Consider the following 27,944-nt stretch of genomic DNA (forward strand, 5'->3'; position numbering starts at 1 on the left):
TTTTTTTTTTTTTTTTAAAGATTTTATTTTACTTATGTGACAGAGAGACAGCCAGCGAGAGAGGGAACACAGCACGGGAGAGAGAGAGGAAGAAGCAGGCTCCTAGCCGAGGAGCCTGATGTGGGACTCGATCCCGGAACGCCGGGATCACGCCCTGAGCTGAAGGCAGTCGCTTTAACGACTGCGCTACCCAGGCGCCCCTAATATTTGATTTTTAAATCAACAAATAAAAATTAAACAGATTTAATTAGTTAAATGAAATATCAATGAAATCATCTTTTATAAATGCAAATCTTTTATGTGAATAATAAGGAAAGACTACAATTTGTCTTAAGGATACAGCTAATGAAAGAAGTAGGAAATAAACTTTGAAATGCTCAAGTTGACATGAACATTTGAAACTTACTGGTTTCTTTATCTCATGAATATATCTGAATTAACACAAATATAGTAGACTTAATAAGCTGTAACACTTTATTCCTCGCTACGTCCACATAAGCCATTATTGTTAGCACTATAATTACGAGTTAAAGGTATGATCTTAGACACAAAGTCAAAGCTTTGTATCTTCTTTCACACGCTCCCTTCTAAACACGTGGGGAGTATTCTTTTCCATAAAATGGAGAAACTGACTGAAACTAGTAACCCATGACCTCTTCCTATCCAATAAAGTGGAGTGGAAGTGCCAAATCCTTGAGAGTGATGTTCTCTCAAGGGACAACATAAGATGAGCTAAGCTCACTTCCTTCCACCTAAAAATAGCTCTTCACTTTTTTAATCATAAATATATGAAGAGTATAAACATGTGAAGAGCAAACCTACAAGCAATAAAATTCTATTCCTGACAACATAATTCTGAGAGTCACTAGATTATGCAAGATCCTGAAAAACGTATTCAGTCTATCAGAAAAGCTACATGCCCATAAAACTCTTAGAACAGGCTACCCAGGGACATATGAAAGTAAATATACGACAGGGCAGTGCTTATATGTAAAATATCTTAGGTGTTTTTTGAAAAATAATACCACCACTATTAAATAAGAGTCCATATCTTAACTACCAGACTCAAGAAATTTCTAGGGTTATACAATACCCACCCCCCCCTTGATGGTAGGAGTTACATTTACTCCAGGTCTATGTAAATCAGCAGCACTTGCATGATGTGTTACATGAATAAGTTCAGTTCATCAACCTCTTCTAAAATAACTATCCAGGAATGCCTGGGTGGCTAAGTCAGTTAAGCGTCTGACTCTTGGTTTCAGCTCAGGTCATGATCACCGGGTACTGGGATCAAGCCCTGCATCAGGCTCCATGCTCAGGGAGGAGTCTGCTTCTCTCCCTCCCCCTCTGCCTCTGTCCCTCCCCTCAGACGTGCACTCTTTCTCTCTCTCTAAAATGAATAAATAAATAAATCTGTCCAAAGAAAAAAATGTAAAATAAATATAAACACAAATGTTTAGCATGGAAAAAAAAGACCACTCACTGTTTTGTTCCTTAACCAAAATCATTTTTCCAGATGTTATGTAGTTATCTGATTTGATGGAATTTTTGTGTGTCTGTTTGTGATTTTTTAATAATTAGGATATCTGGTACAGTGAGAAAGACAGGGGAATGACATATTATGGACTTGCCAATATAATCCTCAAGGTATTAAATTTCATTACATCCACAGTAGGACAACACTACTGGGTCTAGGGTGTCTCCTGAGACATGGAAATAATATCATACTGATTTAAAAATTATGGAATTTTATTTGTTCTGAACAACCAATCAATAAATTTAGGGGTTTCTTGTGGGGAGGGGGTTATTTTGTTCTTTACAAAAGCAAAACGGGTAATGTTTTGTAGATGGGGTTTTTTAAAAAGGAATTGGAGTTTAAAAGAACATAAAATTGTAAAGATGACATATTCTTAATATTTTATCCATGTGAACAAAAGAAAACATACTATAGGACTTGGGCTAACAAATCTAAATAATACAACTGCCTTATAACATTCCTGCACAAGTGAACTAAAAATACAATTTACATATTATCAAAAGTTTCTCATTGCTATTATTTATATATTATATATCCACCCACATTCAGGGTCATACAGACCTGCAGCATAATACTATTATAAGAATCGAGTTGACTCTTGAAGAATCAAATGGCTTGACTTAAAGAGTTAATACAAAATGGATTCTATCTCTCATTTTTCTCAACACGTTCCACTATACTCCTCCTAGTGAGAAGAAATATTAGTATATCCTACGTGGAGATGGCATTGCTTCAGAGGCACAAACTAGGTGTGACTACCTACAGCAAGCAACTGGCCTCACTAACAAACTACAACCAGAAAGAAAAGTCTACATACACATTTATTTTTTAAAACCCAAATTCTCATTTGACAGACATTTGCTATTTATTTTAAAGTAAATAATTCTGTATCATTTCAAAAAGTCAGTACAAAGAAGAAACTGAATCACTAAACCTCTATCCCCAAAACTTAACAAAATAAATACAAAAAGGAAAAAGAATGAAAATGTGCAAGCAGCAGTCAAATGGAGGAAGACAGCAATAACACCACGGGTTTTGGTAAGTGCCATCAGAGACAAAAGACTGAAGATTTAGGATATCAACCTTAGGCTCCTTTCATTATTGTCAAGAAGCACTGTGGAGATGAGAGAAACTGAATCCAGAAAAATCTGAAACTTCTTACTGATATTCCCCAATCAGGAATGAAATAGAATCTAGGGGATGAGATGCAACCCAAAGAAAAGGCCAATAGGAACGTTGGAGGAGGGGGAGGAAAGGCCAGTAATGCCACTCGAAAGCAGAGCATCTAGTCCCTCCAGAGGTAAACCATAAATACAGCAAGCGTGACTCAAAGGATGAGCCAGTTGGCAATTCCCTGTTTAGGAGGCAGGCTACACACTCTTCGTTACCGCAAAAAAGGAACAGAAACAGGGATTTGCAAAAAGAAAAGAGAAAGAAAAAAGAAATCATGCTGAAACTATAGTGAAGTCGTGAGGTGAAACTATTGTGAAGGTCTCTCCCCTCCATCCATTAAACACACTTTACCCAAGGGGCGCCTGGGTGGCTCAGTCAGTTAAGTGTGTGACTCTTCATTTCAGCTCAGGTCATGATCCCATGGTCCTGGGATCACCTGTGTCGGGCTCCCTGCTCAGCAGGAAGTCTGCCTAAGGATTTTCTCTCTCCCTCTCCCTTTGCCCCTCCTCCCAGCTTATACACTCCCGCTCTCTCGCTCTCTCTGTCTCAAAAAATGAATAAATAAAATCTTTAAAAAAAAACCAACCACTTTAACCAAAAGCCACATGTTGGAGTGACATCAAAAAAAAAAAGGAAGGCTAAAGACCCCAAAAATCCTCTCCTCCACATAACAATAAAATCATGGGCAAAAATAGTCGATAACTTTTTCAGGACTCTGAAAATTAACGAAAGGCTTGTGGTAATCCAGAAAAACAGCTGAATCACAGAACAGTGAGCTTTATGGCATTTTAACTTGACCTGTTCCCATCCCCCAGCTCCCAGCTACACAGTAGCCTTGAAAATCAATAGTCTGCAATCACGGTGAAAAACAGCAGTGTAGTAGCCACTGGGGGATACAGAATGGGGTTGGAACTTTCCAAGCCTCATTAACAGATAATTGTCAGTATTTGACCTATCTGGAAGACCCCATTTGGAAGGCTTTTTTATTAAGTTTTTTAAAATTTTAATTGCAACATAGTTAACATACAGTGTTGCATTAGTTTCAGGTGTACAAGATAGTGATTCAACAACTGTAAACATTACTCATTGCTCATCATGACAAGTGCACCCTTTACTGAAGGCTTCCCTCAGTGTGAACAGCCCTGTCTCTGGGGGCATTTGTTAATTGTGTAACATCACTGCTAACTGAGGCAATGGATAACAATTAGGGCAAACAAAAGACTAAGCAAAAAGCTTATCAAGGGAAATTCAGGGAATGAAATGTCCATAAGGAGCTTTGAAAAGCGTGAAAATATTCCTGGAAATCTAAAAGGTCCATTCACATGTATAAGGCTGTTCGCTTGCCCAGGGCTGTGCACATGCTCAGAAAAGAGCTGAGAAGACCCTGGTTCTCAGCTGTGACTGACCTTGAAGCTCTGTGCAAGCAGGAAGTGAAGAGGAAGGCAGACTTGTCAACTGCCTGGCTGAGTGTGAAAGACATATGGCCCAGCACACACACGGATCCCCTCAGCAGGAACTGGGAAACTTATTGGTTCCAGGCATTTATGCAAATCTCTGTCCAATCATTAACTGGTCACCTGGCTAACACTGGTCACACACAACAAAGAACACAGACTTTACAGATTTAGCCAGAAAAACCATTAGGCAAACAGCAACAACAAATCCTAAAGAGAGAGAAGAATCTGATTTTCGGACTTGCCACAAAACATTTTTTTTCAAGTCCTCAATCTATCCTTTATTCACATTTTAACATGAAAAATTTCAAATACAGAGAAGAGTTGAAGAAAGTTTATAATAGCCATATATTCACTACCTAGAATCTACAATTAGCATTATACTGCATTTTTATCACCTACCTATCCATCCCTTTATCTACCCATCAATACACCTCTTTTCCTCTTCATTTTTTTATAGTGCATTTCATAGCAAGTTGCAGATAATCAGTATCTGCCCCCCTCAAATACTTTAGTGTATGTATCATTACTTAGAGTTTAATGTTTTTTTAGGTTTTTTTTCCCCTAAGGTAAAATTTCTATACAATGAAATGCACAAAATTTAAGTATATAGAAATCTGTGCAAACTAAACCTCTCTCAAGATACAGAACATGACTTACCCCAAAAAAGTTTCCTCATACCCTTCTCAGTAAATCCCTCACCCTTTCTTAGCCCCCAGAAGCAATCACTGTTCCAATTTTTCTACCCAGATTATCTTTACCTTTCCCAGACCCAACCATATAAATGGACTCATACAATATGTACTCCTTTATGTAAGGCTCCTCTCACTCAATACAATGATTTTTAGAACCATCCATACTATTTTTTTGAATATATTTAACATTAATTCACCTACTTCATGAAAATGACTATCAAGCTGAGACAGATGTGCACTACAATAAAGAAGAGGATTAGGTAGCATTCCAAAGGAAGACTAAATTCTAGAACTAAGAAAATATGGCCCCTTTTTCATATGTGAATTCATCTTTCAGGGAATTAGCTGATAATTCCCCAATGAAGACAGATGGAATGTCCATTTATTTAGCACATCAGTGTTGTTGGATCCCATGCTAACGAGGTCATCAGAGTCAACACTGTGAACTATGGCTGCTTCGTATCCTGCTCTCTGTGCATTTAAAACCTTTACATCGAAATTACAATCAAGTCTTTTAATTAACACAATGAAAGTGCCAGTGAATTGTCTTGCAGTGGTGGAGGCATTATGGGTTCATAGGCATTCTCTGGTTTTGAGTTAGTCAAAAAACCCTTTAAACCTTCAGCTTGAAGTCTATAACCAAATCTTACTGGAAAGTCATCAAATATCCTAGATGTATTTTCAAAACTATATGCTAAAATACTGCTTCTACAGGTAGTAGGTTTAAGAATGCAAAGAGCTGGACAGTCAAGATGGTATAGACTTGTGTGCCCAACAGAATGAGCATCCCTATAGAAAGCAGCATCTCACTGTAAAATCACCAGACCTGCTAATGGGATGAGAATGAAACCTCATCCCCTCTGCATGGTGTCCAGGCTGAGATCCAGATGGACAGAACCAAGACCCACCAATGCCTCAGATAGCGTCCTGGTCACATTGTTAGAGATACAAGCAGCCCAAAGGCTGAAAGCAAGAACCCAGTCACCTGGCTGGGAACCATGTCAACAACTTTGGGCCTGACGTGCATCATCCCCAAGACTCAGCAAGAGTCAAACCTGCCACATAGTATATTAAATGTGCAATTTACAACAACAACGAAGATGAAATATACAAAGAAACAAAATTTATGGCCATTCACAATGAAAAAAGCAATCTACAGAAACTATTCCTGAGGAAGGAAAGACATTGGAATTACTGGACAGACTTGATTAGTTTGCTATGGCTGCCATAACAAATGATCAGGAACATCGTGGGTTTAAACAACTAAATTTATTCTCATATAGTTCTGGAGCTCAGAAGTCTGAAACTGAGGTTGGCATCCACATTTTCTCCAGAGTCTCTGGGGAAGATTCCTTTCCTTGTCTCTTCCACCTTCTGATGACTGCCAGCACTCCTTGGCCTGAGGCTATATCACCCCAATCCCTGCCCCCATCTTCATTGTTTTCTCCTATTTTGTGTATCTCAAAACTCCCTCTCCCTATCTCTTATAAGGATGCATGTGATTATATTTAGAGCCACCCCAGATAATCCAGGATAATCTCCCATCTCTCAAGATTCTTAAATTATTCACATATTTTGCCATATATTACTCTTCTGCCATACAAGGTAGGCTCCAAGGATTAGGACATGAATATATCATCAAGGCCACCATTCAGCCCACTACAAAAATTTAAATCAGCTATTTAAAATATCTTCAAAGAATGAAAAGAAACCATGTCTTCTGAACTAAAGTATGAAAGCGATGTCTCACCAAATAAAGAATATCAATAAAGAAATTGAAATTTTAAAGAGAACCAAATAGAAATTCTAAAGTTGAAACGTACAATAATATAAATAAAAATGCACTTAGAGGAGCTCAATAGCAGATTTGAGCTGACAAAATAAAGCAAAGTTGAAGATAGGTCAATTCAGATTACCCAGTCTGAATAGCAGAAAGACAAAAAATAAAAAAAAAAAAATTTAAAGACCCTCGGAGACCTGTGGAACATAATCAAGTGTACTAATATAGGCATAATGGGAATCCAAAAGGAAAAAGGAGGAGGAAGAAAGAAAAGATAGAAAGAGGAGATGAAGAAGAGACAAAAAGAGAGAAAGAAAACAAAACAAATTTAAGGAATTAATAGCCAAAACACCCTACCTTTGATGAAAATATTTTTTTAAAATCCACCTATACATCCAAGAAGCTCTGTGAACTCCAAGTAGGATAAATCAAGAGTTCCACACATAGAAATATCATAATCAAACAATCAAAAGATAAAGACAAAGAAAGAATCTTGAAAGCAGCAAGAGAGAAGAGACTGATCACATAGAGGACCTCCTAAATAAGATTAACAGCTGATTTCTCATAAGAAACCATGGGGGCCAGAAGATAGTGGGATGACCTGTTTATTAGTGCTAAAAATAAAGTAAAATGTCAACCAAGACTCCTGTATTGGGCAAAACTATCCTTCAAATATTAAGGATAAATTAAGATAAAAAATGAGAAAATACATTGGAAGCAACCTGCCCTACAGAAAATACTACAGAGTTCTTCTAACTGAAATGACAGGACATTAGAGAGTAATTCAAAATCATATAAAGAAATAAAGAATACCAGTAAGTCAACTACATAAGCAAATATAAAAGACAGTATAAATGTATCTTCATTTGTAACTCTTTTTTTTCTCCTCCTGGCTTAAAAGACATCTGCATAAAGCAATAATTATAAGTCCATGTTGATGGATATACAATTATAAAGAAAAAATTTGTATGAAAATCACAGCAAAAAGGAATATGGAGAAAACGGAGCTGTAGAAACAAAGTTTTATATAATGTTGAAATGAAGTGGCTATAAATATATAAACTAGATTTTTTTTTAAGATTCTATTTATTTATTTGAGAGAGAGAGAGGCTGTGTGTGTGCATGCAAGCTGGGGGAAGGGCAGAGGGGGAGGAAGAAGCAAACTCTGCACTGAGCATAGAGCCCTACAGGGGGCTTGATCCCACAACCTGAGATCATGACTTCACTGGAAAAACAAGAGTCAGATGCCTAACTGTACCTAACCCATGTACAAGATTTTATGGGTTCACATGAAAAAGTATCCAAGATATATTAAATGAAAATTGCAAATGGCAGAACCATATTTCTATTATAATCAAAATAATTTTGATAACAAGTAGATAACTAGTTAACTATCTAAAAAGATAAATAAAACCAATGACAGATATATACCACATAAAATTTCTAGAAAAATATGTAAGAATGTATTAATAGTGATTAACTAAAAATGGAACTGGGGGAAGGAAAAGTTCTACTTTCTCTTTACAGCCTTTTCTGTCATTTAAACTTTCTACCTTCAAAGTGTATTCATTATATAATTTTTTAAAGAATTAATCAATATTCTACTTCAGCAGTATGAAACTTTCATCAGATATATACATAGATATATCATATATATATGAAATCCCCTGTTGCTATTACACATTAAATTCCTGTTACAGTACATACCTTAAAAGCATCTTCCATACCTTCATCTGACATGGGAATCTATGGTACATTCTCTTATCAATACCCATCGTATTTTTTCTTAAATTGTATTCCAACTATCTATTCATTTGCAGATACTTATTTAAGGATCCATTCTGTTGTGGAACTAGATTCTGGGTTCATAATCCCTGTCCTTACAAAATTTACATTCTCTGAAGATACTGTGAGGTACATTACTATGAGGGTATGTTACACAAATATGTAAGTAGACAAAAAATTATGAATTGATTAATGCTGTGGTGAAAATTAACAACAGATAAAAAACAAAAAAGGTGGAAGGAACTTATTTTTTAGATAGGGCTTAGATAGGAACTTACTTTTTAGATGGGTCAGAGACAATCTCTCAAAGGAGGGATAGTTGTATTGACAGGGTAAGAATTTAAAGGATAAAAACAAATCAGTTCCATCTTCTCCATTGGAGAAGAACATTCTGTGCAGGAAATAAAGCATGTGCAAAGTCCCTGAGGTGGAAAAGAAGTTCACAATTTCAAAATACAGACATAGATATAAATACAGACATAGATATACATAGGTAATTACTCATAACCTTATTTCTCCTCCAAAGGCTCAAAAGTCCATTGGAAGAAAAGAAGTAATGTCCCCCACAAAGTAACCAATCAAAGGGACTTGTACCTTAATTAGGTATCCCAGGAAACAATCTTACATATATGCAAAAAAAAAAAAAAAAACCTGATTGCACCTTTCTACTCTTCTCCTGACCCTTAAAAAATTTATCAATAAAATAACATACTTCCAGTGTCCCATAAAATTGTACTAGTAACATCAGCCAATGTTCAGAACAATACTCAGGACCTTACCTCACTTACTATGATTCCTTTTCCAAGCTCAGAAGACAGGTTTTTGACCCTGTCTACACTAGTGCTGCCCCAAGAAATTGGACCTACCTCAATTAAGCTTGAAATTTCAGGAACTCAGCCTCGTAGAACCCAATATAATTCCTACTCACTGGGACTGTGGCCAACTCATCCAACCTAGATTTCATGGAAGAGGTGGGAGCAGTTGGGGGATATACAGGGACAAACAGCATCCATAAGCCAGTCCTTAATAATTTCCTACCAAAGTTCCCTAAATAAAAACCTATGCTCAGCCCAGATAAATTGCTATGTTCACCTTCATGTTTTTCTCCACGTTCTTGTTCATGTGATTCATTCGGCTCAGGACTGCATATTCAAAGAACATCAGAGTCTGAGCAGATATTTATAAGTGAGTGCAGTTAGATGGGACACTAATGAAGACTGAGACTAGAAAATGCTTTTTCTACAGAAGGCATTCAAATTCAGACTTTTTAAAAAACACCAGAATAGTCATACCAAACTCATCTGCAGGCTGAATCCAGTTAATGTATCACTCATGCAGTATGTGACATCCCTAGTTCCACACATCTAGATTTTGCCTTTTCCATTAAGGTTTTCAAGTCTTGCCTCTCCCATAACATGTGTGCTGATCCCTTTAATATGGACTAACACTGTCTCTGTCTCCAATTGACAGAAAGAAAAAGTAAAGAATATGGAGCCAGACGACTTGAGTTAAACTCATGTGCTCACCTGTGATTGATGGTAGTATCTCTGACCCTCAGTTTCCTCATGTGTAAAATAAGATAACACCTACCTCAGGCGGTCACTTTGAAGGCTAAATCAAAAGATACATGCAGTTGGCTAGCAAGATGGCAGAGGAGTAGGAGACCAGGAATTCAGCTAGATAGTTATCAAACCATTCTGAACACGTGCGAATCCAACAGGAGAATTTGCAATCACCAAACCAGCCCTACAAGAAATATTGAAAGGGGTCCTCCAAGCAAAAAGAGAGCCTAAAAGTAACATATACCAGAAAGGAACAGAGACAATATACAGTAACAGTCACCTTACAGGCAATACAGTGGCACTAAACTTATATCTTTCAATAGTTACCCCGAACGTAAATGGGCTAAATGCCCCAATCAAAAGACAAAGGGTATCAGACTGGATAAGAAAAAACAAGACCCATCAATATGCTGTCTCCAAGAGACTTATTTTAGACCCAAAGACACCTCCAGATTTAAAGTGAGGGGGTAAAAAACCATTTACCATGCTAATGGACATCAAAAGAAAGCTGGGGTGGCAATCCTTATATCAGACAATTTAGATTTTAAACCAAAGACTATTAATAAGAGATGAGGAAGGACACTATATCATACTTAAAGGGTCTATCCAACAAGAAGATCTACCAATTGTAAATATTTATTCCCCTAACATGGGAGCAGCCAATTATATAAGTCAATTAATAACAAAATCAAACAAATACATTGACAGTAAAACAATAATAGTAGGGGACTTTCACACCCCCCTCACTGAAATGGAAAGATCATCTAAGCAAAATATCAACAAGGAAATTAGGGCTTTAAATGACACACTGGACCAGATGGACTTCACAGATATATTCAGAACATTTCATCCCAAAGCAACAGAATACACATTCTTCCCTAGTGCACATGGAACATTCTCCAAAACAGATCACATCCTGGCTCACAAATCAGGTCTCAACCAGTACCAAAAGATTGGGATCATCTCCTGCACATTTTCAGACCACAATGCTTTGAAACTTGAACCCAAACACAAGAGGAAAGTTGGAAAGAACTAAAATACACGGAGGCTAAAGAGCATCCTACTAAAGAATGAATGGGTCAACCAGGAAATTAGAGAAGAACTAAAAAAAACTCACAGAAACAAATGAAAATGAAAACACAACTGTTCAAAATCTTTGGGGTGAGTAAAGGCAGTCTTAAGAGGGAAGTATATAGCAATATAAGCCTTTCTCGAGAAACAGGAAAGGTCTCAAATACATAACCTAACCCTACACCTAAAAGAGCTAGAGAAAGAACAGCAAATAAAGCCTAAACCCAGCAGGAGAACAAAAATAATAAAGATCTGAGCAGAAATCAATGAAAGAGAAACCAAAAGAACAGAACATATCAACGAAAGTAGGAGCTGTTTCTTTGAAAGAATCAGTAAGACTGTGGGGCGCCTGGGTGGCACAGCGGTTAAGCGTCTGCCTTCGGCTCAGGGCATGATCCCGGCGTTATGGGATCGAGTCCCACATCAGGCTCCTCGGCTGTGAGCCTGCTTCTTCCTCTCCCACTCCCCCTACTTGTGTTCCCTCTCTCGCTGGCTGTCTCTATTTCTGTCAAATAAATAAATAAAATCTTTAAAAAAAAAAAAAAGAATTAGTAAGACTGATAAACCCTTGGCCAGACTTATCAAAAAGAAAAGGGAAAGAACACAAATACATAAAAACGTGAATGAAAGAGGAGAGATCACAACCAATACCGAAGAAATACAAACAATTATAAGAACATATTATGAGCAACTATATGCCAACAAATAAGACAATCTGGAAGAAATAGATGCATTTCTAGAGATGCATAAACTACCAAAACTGAACCAGGAAGAAATAGAAAACCTGGATAGACCCATAACCAGCAAAGAAATTGAAGCAGTCATCAAAAATCTCCCAACAAACCACAGCCCAGGGCCAGATGGCTTCACTGGGGAATTCTACCAAACATTCAAAGAAGAATTAATACCTATTCTTCTGAAACTTNATAACCAGCAAAGAAATTGAAGCAGTCATCAAAAATCTCCCAACAAACCACAGCCCAGGGCCAGATGGCTTCCCTGGGGAATTCTACCAAACATTCAAAGAAGAATTAATACCTATTCTTCTGAAACTTTTCCAAACAATAGAAATGGAAGGAAAACTTCCAAACTCATTTTATGAGGCCAGCATTACCTTGATCCCAAAACCAAAGACCCCATCAAAAAGGAGAATTACAGGCCAATATCCCTGATGAACAAGGATGCAAAAATTCTCACCAAAATACTAGCCAATAGGACCCAACAGTACATTAAAAGGATTATTCACCATGATCAAATGGGATTTATTCCTGGGCTGCAAGGTTGGTGCAACATCTGCAAATCAATCAATGTGATACACTACATTAATAAAAGAAAGAACAAGAACCATATGATCCTCTCAATAGATGCAGAAAAAGCATTTGACAAAGTACAGCATCCTTTCTTGATTAAAACTCTTCACAGTGTAGGGATAGAGGGTACATACCTCAATATCATAAAAGCCATCTATGAAAAACCCACAGCTAATATCACTCTCAATGGGGAAAAACTGAGAGCTTTTGCCCTGAGGTCAGGAACACGGCAGGGATGTTCACTATCACCACTGCTATTCAACATAGTACTAGAAGTCCTAGCCTCAGCAATTGGACAACAAAAGAAATAAAAGGCTTCCGAATCACCAAAGAAGTCAAACTCTCACTCTTCGCAGATGATATGATACTTTAAGTGGAAAACCCAAAAGACTCCACCCCAAAACTGCTAGAACTCATACAGGAATTCAGTAAAGTGGCAGGATATAAATCAATGCACAGAAATCAGTTGCATTTCTATACAACAACAACAAGACAGAAGAAAGAGAAATTAAGGAATCAATCCCATTTATAATTTCACCCAAAACCAAAAGAAACCCAGGAATAAATCTAACCAAAGAGGCAAAGAATCTGTACTCAGAAAACTACAGAATACTCATGAAAGAAATTGAGGAAAAGAATGGAAAAACATTCCATGCTCATGGATTGGAAGAACAAATATTGTGAAACTGTCTATGCTACCTAGAGAAATCTACACATTTAATGCAATCCCTATCAAAAAAATACCATCAACTACTTTCACAGAAATGGAACAAATAATCCTAAAATTTGTATGGAACCAGAAAAGAGCCTGAATTGCCAAGGAAATGTTGAAAAAGAAAAACAAAGCTGGGCACATCATGCTGCCTGATTTCAAGCTATATTACAAAGCTGTGATCAACAAGACAGTATGGTATGGGCACAAAAACAGACACATAGATCAATGGAACAGAATAAAGAGTCCAGAAATGGACCTTCAAAACTCTCTGGTCAACTAATTTTTGACAAAGCACGAAAGAATGTCCAATGGAAAAAAGACCGTCTCTTCAACAAATGGCATTGGGAAAATTAGACAACCACATGCAGAGGAATGAAACTGGACCGTTTCCTTACACCACACACAAAAATAGACTCAAAATGGACAAAAGATCTAAATGTGAGACAGGAATCCATCAAAATCCTTGAGGAAAACACAGGCAGCAACCTCTTCGACCTCAGCCGCAGCAACTTCTTCCTAGACACACTGCCAAAGGCAAGGGAAGCAAGGGCAAAAATGAATTATTGGGACTTCATCAAGATAAAAAGCTTTTGCACAGCAAAGCAGTCAACAAACCAAAAGACAACCGACAGAATGGGAGAAGATATTTGCAAACGACATATCAGATAAAGGGCTAATATCCAAAATCTATAAAGAACTTATCAAACTCAACACCCAAAGAACAAATAATCCAATCAAGAAATTGGCAGAAGGCATGAACAGACACTTCTGCAAAGAAGACATTCAAATGGCCAACAGACATATGAAAAACTGCTCAACATCACTTGGCACCAGGGAAATACAAATCAAAACCACAATGAGATACCACCTTACACTAGTCAGAATGGCTAAAATTAACAAGTCAGGAAATGACAGATGTCAGCAAGGATGCAGAGAAAGGGGAACCCTCCTACACTGTTGGTGGGAATGCAAGCCAGTGCAGTCACTCTAGAAAACAGTATGGAGGTTCCTCAAAAAGTTGAAAATAGAGCTATCCTAAAACCCAGCCATTGCACTCCTGGGTATTTACCCCAAAGATATAAATGTAGTGATACGAAGGGACACGGGCACCCCAGTGTTTACAGCAGCAATGTCCACAATAGCCAAACTGTGGAAAGAGCCTAGATGTCCATCGACAGATGACTGGATAAAGAAGATGTGGTATATATATATAAATACACACACACACACACACACACACACACACACACACACACACACACACTGGAATATTATGCAGCCATCAAAAAATGAAATCTTGTCATTTGCGATGACATGGATGGAACTAGAGGGTATTATGCTAAGCGAAATAAGTCAATCAGAGAAAGACAATTATCGTATGATCTCACTGATAGTGGACTTTGAGAAAGAAGGCAGAAGATCACAGGGAAAGAGAGAAAAAAATGAAATAAGACGAAAACCAGACAGGGAGGCAAATCATAATAGACTTAATCTCAGGAAACAAACTGAGGGTTGCTAGAGTGGAGGGGGGTGAGAGGGATGGGGTGGCTGGGTGATGGACACCGGGGAGGCTATGTGCTATGGTGAGTGCTGTAAATTGTGTAAGACTGATGAATCACAGACCTGTACCCCTGAAACAAATAATACATTATATATCAATAAAAATATATTTTGAAAAATAAAATACAAGTAAAAATCACCACATAAATATTAATTCAAACTGCAGTTGTTGATTTTCCTCATCCTCAACCCAAAAAGAGCTTTTGCTTAGGGCTAGATTAATTAATATCCCTCTTTCCTGAATCTTTTCCCATATAAACACTTGCCCAGCAAAGTACCCGACACATTTTATTAACGTTTTGTCTTATGGTTTATACGGTAGCACCATGCATCTCTAATATGGTGCCATGTGACTCAGATGCTTCACTAGAAGCTTCAAGTCTTGCTTCACAGAAAAACATTAAAAAATTTTTTTTAATTACCAGAACGTTTTAGTATTTGACCAGATACAAAGAGCGGCCTAGGTATATATCCAATAAACTGCAGACATAAAAAGAAAAAAATAATATAGCTATTTTGTACCTACCCATGTGAACTCTTTCTGATAATGAATTCAACTTGCATATACTTTTTATCTACAGAATATTTGAAACATCCTCACAGATTTCTATTACTCCTGTCATTGACTCATTCCTATTAAAACCAGTTATCTTGTCAAAACCCCTGAAAATACTTTCCAAAAGTGATTTGCCACAAACAGAATGAGTCAATCACAGATAAATCACTTGTCTATCTCTGCTGTTACTTACAAAAATAAATTTGCATTTGACTTCCAATATCAAGGACAATCAGAAATACACACATATAGACAGACTGACAGCCATGGACACTCTGTATCTTCCTGATTTGAATATGAGGACTTCCTTGTATTATATTCCTTCTTCAAGAATATATACTCTCCCAATGAACATCTCACATTTGAAATTAATATGCTCAGACTATGAGCATATGATTACTTAAAAGTCATTTTAAAATCTCATAATGCTCTTCAAGGATAAAATCTGTAAAACTTTAGGATTACCTTTCAGTAATCTAAATGTGATATAAATCTTACTCTATTATAGTGAAGTGGAAAACCACAGAATTAAATACCTGTTATTTCTAGAATCATTTAATTTCTCCATACAAAGTAAAAGGAGACAAAAATGGGACTTTCTAACTTCAAATCACATCACCAAGGAATTCACACTATTACAGTTTTACTCCTTCGGGTTTCACTGATAGTATTTTCCACTGTGAATTCTCTGAAATTATTTAGTAATAATTACTGCTATGACATACAATTAAGCCACATGACATAATTTTTACATACAGTATAAATTTTTACTTTTAGAGTTGGCTTTTGCAAACTAATAATCCTCTCTGTCTTTATAAATTTGTGCTACAACTTATTTTTATGAAAAATCAATATGGATTTGAGATTATGAATTCTTAGAGAACAGCATACATAGGTTATTTGCACTGAATCTTTCAGTTGATTCATGATGTATCTGCTCCTTATAGTTACATTTATTGCTGTGTTCTAAAACGAATAGTACCTTTTCTTGTAAATAAACATTCTTCATGGAATATTCTTTTTTCTTAGAAAGCATTCCCTATGACTGTTAATTTTCTCTTTCAAAGTTTAAATAGAGGCTGGTTTAGTGGCCTGAATAATTTTACAGATTTTTTTTCCATTGGCATCAAAAATTAATTCTTATATTAAGAATGAAAATAATATTTGAATGGTGTTTTCCAGCTGAGAAAAATCTATATCCATCAGGAATATATATGTACCAGGAAAATCAGAAGAAGCAAAACTATGAAAGATATCCCTATACACATGGTAAATAATGTAGAAAGAGCTCAAAAGAAAAAAGTGTCTAAGATCAGCTTTGGCTCATTTTTAAAAAAATAAATCAGTTCATGCATTTGGTGTGGAAATAAGAGAAAAATATGAAAAGAGTTAACCATTCAGTATGTTTCAACAGCTAGTTTTATTAATCAATTGCACAGTGCTTTGTGAACATTAATTAATTAAAGATGTAAGGTCTATGATCTGCAGTACATTTTGTAATGGCCTCAATCAGTCTTCAAAATGCCAGATGACTAATAAGAAAAAAGCAGACACCTGACAGATGATGTTACAAAAACTGTCTCCATGTGAATCCGCCAGCTCTTCAACTCTTATTCCATTGCTGGACTTATAAGAAAACAGGAAGAGCGTCAGAAAAATAAAATTCAAAAACAAAACTTAAAACAAAAACCAAAAAACCCTCGAGCCAGTAAGACCATGTCAAAAACACACACACAACCCTGGATCTCATTTGAAGCATGTTACATAATCCTGATTTTTTTACAAAACACATTGTACTCCTCAACCTATACTATTTTTAACACACATATATATACACCCCCAAGCAAATAATTATGTTTCCTGTTTATTTAAAAGAATTATAAAGAATTTCCTGTGAACATGATTTTTAAATTAGGGAGGAGAAAATCAAAAGATTCTTTTCTTCCCATACCTCAGGAAATGAAATGGAAGTTTTGTTAATAATCTTTTTGAATATCAGTACAATGCTGAATGTTATCTCTGAGCAGAGATGATTAAGGTACCAAGGAAACAATACCAAAAGTCTTTAGTTACTGAAAATAAATATCTTCTAAAAATATTAAATTAAATGAATCTCTGGTGCGTAGCTGAGACTTCTTAGAATATTTTTAAACAATATGTAATATTTTGTCAAGTTCCCAAACATACTCAGTTAGCAGGAGAAGAGAAAACAAAAAATGATGAATTCATTATCTACATTTTTTTAATTACTTTAGAAATTTGAAGGGCGTAGGAAATCATGCCTTGCCTTCATCTGACTCCACACCTCCATTCCTGAAGGTTAACAACTGACTTTTTTGGTGCAGTAACCTTTCCTAGTCTTTCTCCACTGGCATCATTGCTTATTGTCTATGTCCTCACAAGCTGTAGGAGAAATCAAAATAACAAATCAAACAAAGCACTGAATGCAAAGCATAAAAAGAGTTCCTGGTTCATCCTGCACTGTATTTGCCTTCTGGAGTCATGAAAAGTAACCAAACAACATTTACTGAGCACTTACATAGCAATAAACTGTTTTCAAGTAACTGAGAGACAGAGAGAGAAAATGCAAACTGAATAAGCCACAGCTGAGAACTTGGTCAAAATGGATTCTTTTTTTCTGGCATTTTTTATGAATGTTTGTAATAACAAAACAATTAGCATAAAAGAAACATTTATGGTCTTTTGAGTTGGGACTATCTAGCTCTGTGCCGTTTGTTACAAAAGTCTCTGGGCAAGTCATGTCACTTCTCCCAGCATCAGTTTATCCATCTGTAAAATAATGATAATATATGTTGCACAATGTTACTAGAAGTTACTTAAGATGAAGTGTTTAACACAGGACAGGTGCTCGATAAATTAGCACGGAGCTTCTTATTTGTTGGTTTAAAGCAAATTGTGTTCACATTTTTGCACAGATGCAAATTATAGCTGAGGTACTTTATAAAAACACTGTTTTCTTATTAAAAAGTAATATACATAAATTGTAGAAATGTTTAGAAAACACTGAGAACCAAAAGAAAAAATGAAAATCACCCCAAATCTTAAAACTGAGATAACCACAGTTAACCTTTAGGTATATCTCCACCTCCTTCTATCTTTCTCTCTCTCTCCCTTTCTCATTTTACACTCTACACCCATCCTAAGCATGGTGAAAAGAACCCCTACAGGTGAGGATCCCTAGGTATAGTTCATCCTGTAGCCCCAGCTACATATAAAGCAATCAACTTCATACAGATAGACTTAGCAATTACCCCTTTGGGGGGAAATTACTCTTGCTCCTTCAGGTTGGGCAGAGTTAGAAGAATATGTGTGCAGAGAGGAACAGGTAGAGTTCAGAGTCCCACAAATCTCCCATGAAGAGGAATTTACATTTTGAAAAGGTCTCCAGATGATTTTGAAAAGCAGCAAATTGGGGAATCCATATATTATAGGAAAATGGACTTTCTTCAATTTTGTGATTGCCTAGTTCCACGTAGTGGTAAATTAGAATCAGTACTAATGTCAGCTATGGATATGCAGCCAATGAATATACTCTGTCCTTCAAGTCTGAGCTTCAGACAACCGCAGACAAAGATGACAACTCTCTGCCATCATCATATCAGCTCAATGGAAGAGAAGCATCCAGTCAAGAGAGAATAAGAAAGAATACAGAACTCAGAAGACAAGCAGTCAAGCACAATGGATCCATTTGTTTACTTATTCATTCATTTTTATCAAGACAATATATACTGAGAACCTACTATGTGCCAAAAAATGTGCTATGTGAGGGGAATACAAGAATAAGCAAAACAGATCAAGCCCTTGCCTTTACTGAATTTATGATCCATTAAGACAGATAATGAACATTACACAAATAATCACACAAAAAAACACACACATATATAAAGTCTTACAAAGGGAGATTTGACTCAGTAGGAAGAATGTGGTCAGGAAAGACTTCCTGAGGAGGTGACTAAAAGATTAATCGGAGTTTATGAGGCAAAGAGAGGAGGCAGAGAGTGTTCCAGGGAGATGGAAAATGTCAGGAAGAAAGGCTTGGAGGCTGAAAGAAGAGTGACTAATGTGAGGAAATGAGCAGGCAGTTTACATGGAGTGCAGTAAAGATCGAAGAGAATGGCAGGGAAGCAAGGACAGATCACGCCAGCCAGGAAGGCCAAGTTAAAAACTGGCTCTTCAATGCTTGTGAGGCAATACTGGAAGGAGGGGAACAATGAGAATCTGCAGTATTCTGAGGCATGATGGAGCAGAGTGGGAGCAGCAACGATGAAGGTAACTGGACGTTAACAGGAGAGATCTGAGAGACATTGGATATAAATATCTTTACCTTAGTTAAATCTTACGTTCTTAATTTCCATTATATTCAGTCTTACTCTTGCCTTCCTATTCGTGGCAAATGGTGCTGGGTTTCATTGCATGGAAGTAAAACAGGTTTTTGTTTTTGTTTTTGTTTGTTTTTGTTTTTTGAAATAGAGAGAGAGCGCGCATGGAGTGGGGGGACAGAAGGAGAGAGAGACTCTTAAGCAGGCTCCACACCCAACACAGAGCCCAACACAGGGCTTACGCTCACCACCTGAGATGATGATTTGAGCCAAAATCAAGAATCAGACACTAAACAGACTGAGCCACCCAGGCACCCCAACATTTTTTTTTAAATAAGGGATATTTTTGGTGTTGTTTAGTGAGTTGATATACTTTTAGCAAATATCTCAATGCCAGCAGTTTTTTTATATGGGTTGGGCTTTTTTGGTTTCTTTTTTGTTGTTTACATTTCACTTTTTAATTTTTGAAACTAGAACTGTTCTCATATACTATTAGATTAAATCGTATTTTACAAATAAAATGACTAAAACCAAATTCTTATCCTATCACATAGGTCCAAACTATGTGTTTTTTTTCTGGAATTAGATACTAGTAATAGTTATACAAGCTTGTGAATACACTAAAAAACCAGTGAATTGTACATTTTTAAAGAATTAATTTAATTGCATATGAATTATATCTCAATTTTTTAAACTATATTATTGCTTCCAGACTTAAGCTTCCACTTTCAACTTTCCCTCTCTGTGTGATGTAATCATTAATACTTACGGCTATATAGTACTACAAGAGAAAAAGATTACACACACACACACACACACATACACACACACACACTGAGGCCAGATACACGTACGAATGCCTTTGCCAAGCTCCATTCTCTAGCACGCAGACTTAGTACCCAAGTCTTTAACCATAGTAGTCATTTTCATCCTGCACATCTCAGCAGGGATACTTTAGTTGGCAGTGACGGAGACCTTCGAGGATTATGATGACTGATTCGTTGCTTGGTTGGTTGGTTGGTCTTTGAACTCAACCATCTGAATCAAGCACATATGATGCAGCTACACCTGAAGCCCCTGAAGAGTACTGTTTCCTTGGACTCTGAGTCAGACCACCTGTTTTACTTTCCTCTGTGACCTGACTCTTAAGTGTTATGGTCCTCCATATTCTTTACTGGGATCTCTTCTCACTCTAAGCCAGAGCTTCTCAAACCTTGACCCAGGCGACCCTGGATCAGTGAAGTCAGAATCTCTAGGGACAGGTCTCAGGCATCAGAATATTTTGAAAGTTCCCCCAAAGATTCCAATGTGCAATCAGGCAAGAAAATGAATGTTCTTCATTCCCTCCCTAGATAATCTCATACACTCAGGTCACCTTAATTAGCATCTTTATGCTAGTGACTCACAAATCTGTATCTCAGGTTCCCACACCTTCACCATTCAAATTAAAACAACACTGAACAACAAAATAAAATTTTGTTTTTAAATTAACATAAAATTTAAAAGTATGCTGAAGTTTAAGTAACTTCTTTCTAGATTTTTCTAATTTTCTCTCTCTTTTTTGAGGTGTGAGGTGCCTGTGCTTTGCTGGCTTCCCAAAAAAATTGACTAGAATGCCTGCCAGGAAATTAGACACATGCTAGAATTCTCCTTTCGTTTCCCAAGATTCCTTTCCTAAATTGCAGACATTGGAGCAGGGAGGGTCTCCATCTGAAGATCCCATAAGCACACAAAAAAATCAATGTGTCTAATAAAGAACTCATCATTTCCCCAATTCCCCATTTCCCCAGACAAAACCTGCACTTCCTCTCATGTTTCCTATCTCAATGAATGACACCAACATCTACCCAGAGGCTGAAGTAAAAAACTTAGGAACCCTGATTAAATCCTCCATCTTTCATATACCCTCACCTTCAATTAGAGACAAGTAATATCACTTCTAACTCTTTCACAGGTCTTCTATCTGTTTGCTTTCTCCCCATCCCCCCACCCACCATTTCCTCTCACCTGGAGTACTGCAACCACCTCTTGACTGCTCTTCTTACCCACAATCTTTACTTGTTCTGCACTACCACCAAAATTGTATTTCTAAACACAAATGTCTTTGTGTACATAAAACCTTCCTGCCCCCAGGATAGTGTTCACATTTCATAACACGGTTTACAACGCTCATACAAACCTCTCCAGATGCTTTCACTGCTCCCTCTGCGGCTAGCAGGATGCCCCCATCACTGCTTCACCTGGCTTCAGATTTCCTCTTCTGGGAAATTTCTTGTCTCCCAAGACCAGGTTAGGTGCCCCTTTCAGTCATGCCCATATCATCATGTGCTTACTCTGTTACTGCAACAATCACTAACTTGATTAGTCTTCCCAGCTACAAGTGAGCTCCTGAGGAGCAGAGACAATGTCTTACTCTTCACTGTCACCCAGTGCTTGGCACATTGCAGGTGATCAGTATTGTTGAAATAAACAATTAATTAATTATTTATTTAATAATAGCCCTTAGTATCCCTTCTCACAAATCTCAACAAAATTAGCATTAATTCTCTTCAAGAAAAGTTAGAATACAAGGAAAACAGTAGTTAAAAAAAAAATCTTGCACACACATGTACAGCAGACCCATGGGCTACCCTGTGGATATTAAAAGGCTGTAGTTCATTTACCCAACATTTGTAAGTAGTTACTGTTTAACTCTGCCCATAATGACCTTGTATTATGCAGTGTCAACAGTCACCTAGTCATCTCATATTAAGAAATATTAAAGTATGAAACCTGTCATTTAATATAAATAATAGCTACCATTACCATTCTCCAAGCACTGTGCTCAGCAGTTGACACATATTGTCTCATTTAATCTCCATAATCAAGCTCTAAAGTAGATCATATTACAACTTGTCAGAGGAATAAACCAAGGCTCAATAAGGGTAAGAACCTTGCCTACAGAACACAGGATGTGAAAAAGCCAGTATACCAACCCTTCTCTTATATACCCCTATAGCAGAAAAAAAAAAAAATGAACAGGAAACTTGTACTTACATAGCGATGTCACATTTAATCTTGCTCTAGTAACAGAACACAAAATTAAGGCTGCGGATTGATAATATAGTGCATATCCATGGAACACAGCCCCATGCCAAAGCTTAAGAGCTGACTGAGTTCTCCACTTGCATGTGATCTAAGTGAGTTTGAAATATAGCATAAAGTACACCTTTGGCTAACTGTCACAGTTACCTGTATCCTAGAGTCAAACCACATTCCTGAAAGTACACATTAATTGGGGAGGGGGAACTTTAATTAAATACTCTAGCATATTAAATAGCTAAAATACACTGAGTTTACCCTCCTGGAAAATGCATTTAGCTACTACCGTCTTTGGCTTGAAATTCTTTCCTTGTTGAAAATTCTTCCTTTTCTCTACACAACTTGTTTTAATGAAGTGTAACTGACATGCAACATATTAGTTCAGGTGTGCAACATAATGAATCCACCTTTGTATACATTGTGACATGATCACCACAGTAAGTCTAGTTACCATCCCTCACCATACAAAGCTACAAAACAATTTCTGTGTGTGTGCTGAGAGCTTTTAAGATTTACTTTCTTAGCAACTTTCAACTTTACGATACAATATTATTGACTATAGCCACATGCTGTACATTACATCCCCATAACTTATTTATAACTGGAAGTTTCTACCTCTTGATTCAATGATTTCATTCATCCCTCACACTCTCCCCTCTGGCAACCATCAATCTATTTTTTGTATCTATGAGTTATGCTTTGCTTTATCTGTTCATTTGTTTTGTTTTGTTTAAGATTCCATATATAAATGAAATCATATGGTATGTGTCTTTCTCCATCTGACTTACTTCACTTGGCGTAATATTCTCAAGGTCTACCCACATTGTCACAAATAGCAACATTTCATTCTTTTTTATGGCTGAGTATTATTCCTGTGTGTGTGTGTGTGTGTGTGTGTGTCCATATCTTCTTTGTCCATTTATCCATCAACGGACACTTAGGGGTGTGTGAGTGTGTGTCCATATCTTCTTTGTCCATTTATCCATCAAGGGACATTTAGGTTGTTTCCATACCTTAGCTATTGTAAATAATGCTTCAAAAAACATCAGGGTGCATATAACTTTTCAAATTCGTGTTTTTGTTTTCTTCAGATAAATACCCAGAATAGAATTGCTGGATCATACGGTAGTTCTATTTTTAATTTTTTGAAGAACTTCCATACTGTTTTCCATAGTGGCTGCACCAATTTACATTCCCACCAACAGTGAATATGGGTTCCCTTTTCTTCATATCCTCACCAACATTTGTTGCAGCCTGTCTTTTTAAAAATAGCCATTCTGACGGACGTGAGGTGATATCTCATGGTGGTTTTGTTTTGCATTTCCCTGATGATTAGTGATGCTGAGCATCTTCTCATGTGTCTGCTGACCATCTGGGTGTCTTCTTTGGAAAAATGTCTATTCACATCCTCCACCCATTTTTTAATTGGACCCTTTCGGTTTTCTGATATTGAGCTATATAAGTTCTTTATATATTTTAGATGTTAACCCCTTATCAGATGCAAATATCTGCTCCATTCAATAGGTGGCCTTTTTATTTTGCTGTTGGTTTCCTTCACTGTGCAAAAGAATTTTAGTTTGACATAGTCCCATTTATTTAGTTTTGCCTTTGTTGCCACTGCCTTTGTAGTCAGATCCAAAAAAATATCACCAAAAGCAATGTCAAGGATCTTACCACCTATGTTTTCTTCTAGGAGTTTTACAGTTTCCAGTCTTAACATTCAAGTCTTTAATCCATTTTGAGTTAATTTTTGTGTATGCTGTGAGACAGTGGTCCAGTTACGTTCTTCTGCATATAGCTGTCCAGTTTTCCCAGAACCAACTTTTGAAGAAACTCTCCTTTCCCCATTATCTATTCTTGCCTCCTTTCTCATAAATTAATTGACCATATATGCCTGGATTTATTTCTGGTCTCTTTATTCTGTCCCATTGATCTCTATGTCTTCTTTTATGCCAATACCACAGTGTTGTGATTACTATACTTCATAATATTGTATGAAATCAAAGAGTGTAATACCTCCAGCTGTGTTCTTTCTCATAATTGTTTTGACTCTTTAGGATCTTTTGTGAGTCCATACAAATTTTAGGATTGTTTATTCCAGTTCTGTGTAAAATGCTACTGGAATTTTGATAGAGTCTGCATAACATTTTTAAGAGATTTGATGATGGGGCGCCTGGGTGGCACAGCGGTTAAGCGTCTGCCTTCAGCTCAGGGCGTGATCCCGGTGTTGTGGGATCAAGCCCCACCTCAGGCTCTTCCGCTATGAGCCTGCTTCTTCCTCTCCCACTCTCCCTGCTTGTGTTCCCTCTCTCACTGGCTGTCTCTATTTCTGTCAAATAAATAAATAAATCTTTAAAAAAAAAAAAAGGGAGAGAGATTTGATGATAATACCTAATGGTAAAGAGTCTTAATTGAAATAGTCTACAGAGTGCTTTGCTTACCTGCTATACCTCCTGCACACCTGAATTACCTGATTCCATATATGTGTACTATATATAATAAATCATTCATTCAACAGACTTATTATAGGCTTTTATATGCCAGAAATTGTCTATCATTTACTTAATCAAAAAACACTTACTGGGCATCTATGTGCTGGAGATTTAATGCTAAACAAGATAGTCAGCTTTTCCTAACTTTGTATGTCAAGTCTTACGCAGTGCCAAAACATTTGTATTTTTCAGTGTCTCTGAGATTCTAAGATAATCAGTAGAATCAGCAGTCAGCAAACAATGGCCTACAGGCCAAACCTAGCCTGATGCCCATTTTTGTTCAAACCACAAACTAAGAATTATCTTTACATATTTAAATGCAAAAAGCAAAAGAAAAATAATCTTTAATAATAGATAAAAATTATATGAAATTTCAGTTTCAGGGTTCATAAATAAAATTTTTATTAGAACACAGCCATGCTCACCTGTTCACATCTATGGTTGCTTTTGAACTACAAAAGTCAAGTGGTCATGACAATGACCCCAAATGGCACTCTCACTCTCATGGTTTTGCACACCTGCCTGGAGCACTACAAATCGCAGGGATCCAGCTCTAACTCCACAGCTTTTCAGATGTCTTACCTTACCACAATTTTTTATGACCAATGCATACCCATCATGTCAAAACAAATCAAGAGGAGAAGAGTGCCATACTTTTAGCACACACTGGAACATGGACTCTTTTTTTTATTAAATTAGATAACAAAGTATTTTGTTTATTGTTCAGTGATATTAGATTCATGCTAGAAGAATACAATATACACGATTAACTGCTCATCCCCATATTCCCAACTCATAGGAAAAGCAGTGGTCAGAAAAATCATAAAATTTAAAACAGAGTATCTCATCACAGAATTTCTTCACAAAAATATACAATAATAAAAATGAGACTGCAACCACAGTCAGCCTCTGAGTAGCTCACGTGTTAGCCAAGCAAGGAAAACCTTTTACCAACAGTGAGCTAATTAAATTGTCTTTGATTGCAGCAGCTAAAGCAATGTGTCCAAAGAAAATAAACTTGTTTAGGACTATTAATCTTTTGGTAAGAACAGTTGTTCAAAGAGTTGAAGACATTGGGAGCAATATCAATAGTCAATTTAAAAATGAGGCACATTATTTTGAGTGGTTTTCCTTGGCTTTGATGAATTGACAGATGTTATGGATACTGCTCAGTTGTTCTTTATAAAAAGAGTCAATTCTGCTGATTTTGAAGTGACTGAAAATTTAGCCTCTATGAATAGGCTGCACATGGCACAACTACAAACAAGAATATTTCCAAAGAAGTTGAAAAAGCACTAATTCAATACAACTTAAGCTATTAAGTGGAATCCGCTAAGATGTGTTACAACTTAGGGTGGTAAAAATTATGTGTGGAGCAAAAAGAGACTTAGTTGGACAACTTTGCAGAGTTTTGTAAAAATGCCGGTGTTTAAAGCCAAGAGCTATTTCTTGTATTATTCATCAGCAGGGACAGCCGAGGAAAACATTTCAATCTATCAAGTGACATTAAACCTGCAGTGTCAATGGTGATGTTCATTTGCTCTGACAGCCTTAACCATAGTTAGTCTCATGAAGTTTTCTCAAAAATAAAAGCTGAATAGGGACGCCTGGGTGGCTCAGTCTCTTGATTTTGGCTCAGGTCATGATCTCGGGGTTGTGAGAGCCCCTGAGACCCACATCAGGCTCTGCGTTCAACATGGAGTCTGCTTGAGACTCTCTCTCTCTCCCTTCCCCTCTGCCCCTCCCTTCTGCTTGCACTCTCTCCCTAAATAAATCAATAAAATCTTGAAAAAGAAGCAGAAGAGGCTGAATATCCTGACCCACTCTCCCACACAGCAGTACTATGGCTTAACAATGGTAAAGTTTGTGGTTTTTTTTAAGCTGAAGGTCAAGAATGAGTCTTTTCTGAATAAGAAGAACCACCCTTAACCACTATAAACGAACACTGAATAGCTTTGGAAATTAGCTTTTCCTGCAGAATTGATAATGCTTTTTAATGAATTCAACCCAAAATTATAAGACAAAACAGAACTAACATGCAAAAATTTTATGGTGATAAAGTCATTTTTTTGATAACTAATGTTTGCATCAAAAGTACTGTCAGCTTGCTTTATGTATTTTCCATGCTGGCAAAAGTTAAAACAAAAAGTGAGAGTTCCATTCCCACACAAACTTGCAATGGATATGTTTTCTGAGTGCAAACTATAGCAGTGTTTTTCAGACTTCCAGCCAATTGCAAAGGACACTTCCATATTTCAAAATCCATTTAACTGTTCAATTGAAGACCTTCCACCTGATTTTCAATTTTAAGTGATTAATCTGCAATATCACAACATGTAAAAGAAGAATACCAGGAGAAATATCTACTAAATTCTACAAATGCTGTCCAGACAATGAATACGCTCGATTAAAATCAGCTGCTGGTGGATTGATATCACTACTTGGCAGCACTTTTCTGTGTGAACAAAAAACATTCTCAAAGATGAAATATGTAAATTCTTACTAGAGATCAACATTAAGGGGAAAACATTTGCAATCAATTCTGGTGATAGGGAACACGAAATTTGTACTGCAACTAAATAAAAATGTTACCTTCCAAAAAAAAAAAAAAAGAATTCCATTCTCTCATTAGCAAATCTGTTTTATCAAACAAAAATTGTACTCAATTATTTTATTTCTTATTTAATTAATCAAAATTTTGTGAAAATTTGTTTTTTCTCTTATTGTAGAAGTACTTGCATAATACCCTCAATTTTCCCTCTTGGTTTTCAAAGCCTAAATTACTATCTAACCCTTTACCAAAAAAGTTTGCCCACCCCTGCTCAAAAGAGTT

The 27,944-nt window shown here is 36.7% G+C and overlaps 1 protein-coding gene and 1 pseudogene across 8 annotated transcripts in view; both read right to left on the minus strand.

The window, feature by feature from the left end:
- Positions 1–27,944, minus strand: part of SUGCT (succinyl-CoA:glutarate-CoA transferase) — a 706,709-nt gene that overhangs the window by 487,226 nt on the left and 191,539 nt on the right. The window lies entirely within an intron of this gene.
- Positions 5,057–5,664, minus strand: LOC105234809 (annotated as a pseudogene).

This window comes from Ailuropoda melanoleuca, chromosome 1 (genome assembly GCF_002007445.2).
Source record: "Ailuropoda melanoleuca isolate Jingjing chromosome 1, ASM200744v2, whole genome shotgun sequence".
In the NCBI taxonomy this organism is placed as follows: domain Eukaryota; kingdom Metazoa; phylum Chordata; class Mammalia; order Carnivora; family Ursidae; genus Ailuropoda; species Ailuropoda melanoleuca.